The sequence below is a fragment of the Lycium ferocissimum genome, chromosome 10, assembly GCF_029784015.1.
Source record: "Lycium ferocissimum isolate CSIRO_LF1 chromosome 10, AGI_CSIRO_Lferr_CH_V1, whole genome shotgun sequence".
NCBI classification, from domain to species: domain Eukaryota; kingdom Viridiplantae; phylum Streptophyta; class Magnoliopsida; order Solanales; family Solanaceae; genus Lycium; species Lycium ferocissimum.
In genome coordinates, this window is record NC_081351.1 from 38,628,768 (window position 1) to 38,633,963 (window position 5,196).

At 32.9% G+C, this 5,196-nt stretch overlaps 1 pseudogene; it reads right to left on the reverse strand.

Moving 5' to 3' along the window:
- Positions 1-586: 586 nt before the first annotated feature.
- On the reverse strand, positions 587-1,633 carry LOC132034882 (heavy metal-associated isoprenylated plant protein 24-like; annotated as a pseudogene).
- Positions 1,634-5,196: the final 3,563 nt, after the last annotated feature.

Below are 5,196 nucleotides of genomic sequence, written 5' to 3' on the forward strand. Positions count from 1 at the left end.
CATTCCCAACTTCCACTTCCTTAAAATTTAATTTACCCTTTTGATCAATTAGGTTTATTTGACTCAATAACTGAACTTTATCATGGATAAGGTTGTTATTACATTCACCGACCATATTTGACTCCGGGGGCTGAATTCACATTAACAACCTGAATAAAGATTGACCCGTGCCACTTCCCCGAATTGAGGAATAAGGGGACCATTCAAACGTTGTTGTTGTTGTTTCTTTTACCGTTATTCTAATTTTGGGTCTTTACTAAAAAAGTACATCTTGGTGGAGAGAAGTTGAAGAGAGTGCTGATGCTCCATGCTGCCAAGTGCCATGCAAAAAACAAATTATGAATAATAGGTCACATATTGATGAAATTTCTCACCATTTTGTTGACTCTCCACCGTCCATTAACCAGTATAGTCCGAGGTTCTTTATGTATCCTTAATAAACATCGTAGATAAATAACATGAATTTACATGGATTATGATTATTTAATATGTTTTTCATTATATTAGATTAATTTAGCATGGTAAGTTGATATACATTGATATAACATTGGTTGGGATAAGTATTAATTACCCGTTAATTAGCTAGCTACATAATATTACAAGCATTTGGATTTTCATCACTGAACATATGGAATATTGTTCTTCAACTGATCTAAGTGAGCAACAGCAGGATCATTAGTGGCCCTTACAAATTGGGAGGTGCCTTCTTGTCATAAACTCCAGCAGCATAAGGATGTGCCACCATACTATAAGGCACATATGGCCATAACTCACACTTTTACCAGTGGATTGTGCTGCCTTCAGCACTTTCTTAGCATCCACAAATCCTGTTACTGTTGCTTTCTGTTGCTTTAAGTCCACCTCCACTGATTTTGCACCTACCCATATCATCAATAAATTGAGCCCAGTTAGTAAATAGAGAGGCCAATGTTTATCTTATGTCACCCTCCTTATAATTATGTCCCAATTCATCTGATTTCTTTCTTTTTAATTTTGCCAAAAAAATAATACTAATCTTTTTATTTAGGAACAATTTAATTTTAAATTTCACATTATATGTATCATTTAATAAAATAGTTTATAATCACACAAATATCTATGACTTGTTTTATATCATAAGTTTCAAAAAAATTCTTTCATTTTTAAATTTCGCATCCAGTCAAACACTATCAAATAAATTGAGACGGAGGGAGTACTAAATATTTTCTTCTTGGACTATTCTGAAATTCTATATTTGTAAACTCCTTAACTCAAAGTTTAACTCACATAAATCAAGGTATAAATTCTTATACTATCACGTCATCAAGAAAATACCTACGCTACATGTAGTCTTTCACAACAGTAATATTACCTCCTACAACAGGTAACTTTGACATGAGAATACCTTTACTTGTTATAACTTTAGGGAGGTAATTTATTTATTTTCAAAAAATATAGGGAGGAGAGAAGGTGGATAAGTAACAAGAAAAGTGCAATACCTTTGACTCCAGAGAGGGTTTTCTTGACTTTACGAGCACAACCTTCACAATCCATTCTAATCTTAACAGCAACAGTAGCAATTGCTTCTTTTTCTTGCTTTTCTAACGCTGCTAAGTACTTCTGATAAGTATTCCAAAGTCCCTGCAACTCCCATATTCTCTTCAGAAACTTGTGTGTTTAAATTATAAAAACACTAATAATTAACTAGGAAAAGCTTTTCAAGTTTGCTGTATGTATATAAACTGAGGAAAGATAAGAAAATGAAGTTTATTTTTCTGGTGGTAGATTGCTAGAAAGAAGACGATATATACTTATAAATCTGGTTTTGTGGGTACTTAATATCAGGTGAAGCGGCGTATAAAGAGACAAGAAGAAGAAGAAGAAGAAGAAGAAGAAGAAGAAGAAGCAGGCTAAGGGTGACAGGTGACAAGACGAAAGAGTTTAATTCTGTTTTCAACAAAGTTGGTGAATGAGTTGGCAAGTTCACGAGTAATTATATAGAGAGCGAGTATACGGGCCGGGGAAAGAATGAAAATCCAGAAATAACAAAATACTAGGTATTAACAGACACGTACTCCTATAATTTAATTAAGTTTAAGTTATACGCACACGGGGACAAGAAAATTTTACACTAACAAGCTATATTCATCTGCAATATAGCAAGTAATTTATCTTATTTTTTAAAATTACAAATCTTATGTGGAAAAACTTGCCTTGTAAATATTCTTTGAATAATTTAATAATATAAAAAAAATTCTTAACACCGACAAATATAACATAACTTAAATTTAATTTAATAAAACTGCATACTATTGGCAACAATTATTTGTGAGAGTGGGGTTCACCTAGAAACTGGAAGAAGCTTCTGTCTCAATACTCGAGGGGATTCTTTGCTTGACATTGTTTATAGACCACAAAAGTATCTTTTGTACTGGTTTCTTAATCAGTGTAAGATCTTGTCGCTTGGATTTCATGCACGACCAAAACATCAATATAAAAACCCGCCCCTTAAGAAAGAGTTATTCTTGGCGGAAACTGGTTTATTATATAGTCAATTAGCTACAAGTACTATAATTGAAGAGCTAACTAGGTAATGAGATTCAAATTTATCTCTGTACTATAATTAAAAATGGAAAAGGGCAAAATTACCCTTGAACTTTGAAAAAATAGTTCATTCATACCCTTCGCTATACTTCCAAAATAATTGTCTCCCCATAATGGGGTAATTATTCTTTTCCGTCAATGCTGTTACGTGGCATCCTATCCTCAAAAAATTATTCTTCTTATTCCTCAAATAATTTTACCTCATTTCAAAATAACCTCAATCCGACCTCGAATTTTTTTTTTTTTAAGAAAAATAATATAATTTTTCCAAAAAAAATATAAAAAATAATTCGTGATTATTTTTGTAAAAAAAAAAATTCGGGTCGGATGAGTTATTTTAGTGAGTAAAAAATTATTTGAGGGTAAAATAATTTTGAAGGGCTAGGATGATGCCACGCAAGCTAAATGCAGATGTATAAGGGTATAATTGACCCCATAGTATAACTGTAAGGGTATAATTGGCCCTAAAGTATAACGAAGGATATGAATGAACTATTTTTCAAAGTTCAGGGGTAATTTTGGCCCTTTTCCGTTAAAAAAAATAAAATTGTCCTCCATTAAAAGTTTGGCTTATTTCCTTGTCGTTACAATCTTAACTTGAAATTGCCCATAATTATTAATTAACCGACCAATATATATGGAAAAAAGTCAAGATTTGTCCATGTAATTTGTAAAAGGTCTAACTTTATCTTGTGATTTTAAGATAGGTCTAACTTTAATTTCGAATTACAACAAATAATCAACTCATTTTCAGTGCACATTCCTTCTTCCACTTTAACCATGCTAGCACTGGTCATTCCACCATCAATTACGATAACCGTTAGCGCGGAAACGATAAAAACACAAAGAATTAACATGATTTGATCGATGTGATCCTAATCCACGGAGAACGGCCGGCATTTTTATTAATATCAAGAAAGAAAGTAAGTTACAAGATTGAATACTCTTAAATTCTATGTTCTGTCCTACTGAATAAATCCTAGCTAGCATGTATTTATACTATTAGGTCTAATCCTTTCCTAGAAAGGATTTAAATCCCAATAACACTCGAAAACCAACAAAGAAAAAATTTTGCTTTCATTTCTTTCCGCTTTTAGGAATTGGATTGAATATCTTCTCAACTTCACAATTCCACCTTGAGATGAATTTCGAACTTCCATACGAACGTCATTCACCCAATGTCTCTAAGCCTACGCGAGCTAACTCCATGTAGAAAACAAAGACACTAACCGAAACCTTGTACATACTAATAGCTCCATCTTTTTTTTTTTTTTAATATGAGTTCGAGATGGTGGGGCCCACTTGTCTTTTTATATTGCTTGGTGTTTTTAGTATGGGCTCACCATATACTTTTTTTTTTTTCAGTGATCGACAACGAAGCATGGGTAAAACCCATGCTTCTATATATATATATATATATATATATATATATATACACACACACACACATAGGAGTACATAAGTATCGTCAACATCATCATCATCACTTTCATTATATCTTTCCTTAAAGGATTAACTATCATAGGGATGGAACCAATGGCATCGCGAGTATACGCAGCTAGCTTTTGTGGATTCTAGGAATAAAATCATCATGAAAGATGTTATGGATTCCACATGAAGGTATACATCAATGGGATCATGCCTTAAGAAAAGAAGGTTAGCCTTACATACCTTTTTGTCTTCGACTACTTAACGTTCATCTCCAAAGTTTCGAGAGATCTACATTTAAAAGGATTCATACCATGGTTAAGTTTTAAAGACACTTTAAATTCAAACTAGAATAATTCATGAGTTAATGAAAATTGAGCAAGATTTCCCCTATTTCATCGACTTCCACCATATCGCAAAACAACTCCCAAACAACTACAATAAATGTACCACAATATCACAATCAAGGTCATATTCCATTAAGTCTCAAAATTCATTCTCATATTCAACCAATATTAACAGCTTTACACCAACGCTTTGCACAATTGCATACAACACTTCCTTGTCATTATTATCACCTTTCACAACAAGATTATACTTGTAAGATTCTAAGAATCACATCTCAAGCTAATTTACTACTCAAAATTAGTTCTACATTTGAGCTTCATTTTCTACTTTCTTTCCTCATCTAAGTTATTCAACAACTAAGCATGCTCAACAACATGAAATAGACATGAAAACTAACCTTTTATCTCATAAGGATGAGCTTTGGATCAAGTTACCAACTTGTATGAAAATCCTAGCTTCAATACCAAAGAAATTAAGTCTACCAACCCTAGCGAGTCTTCCAACACATGGATATCTTGATTCTTGCTATTTGATCTTTGATTTCTCTTGGGTTTGAGGGAATATGCTTACTGCATAGTTCTAGAGCTTTTAAGAGCTTGGGAGAAGTGGGAAATGAAAAATAAGACAAGTACGTCCATATATAAGAATAAAAAACGAATCCGACCAATTATACAAATTTTTATACGGTCCGTATAACTTATATGGTCCGTATAAATGGACCGCATAATCCCACCATGGGATTACCCTTCTTCGGAATGGTTATACGGACCATTTATACGGGCCGTATAACTTACATGGTCCGTATAAGTGGTCGTACAACCCAAAAATTTCCGAAAC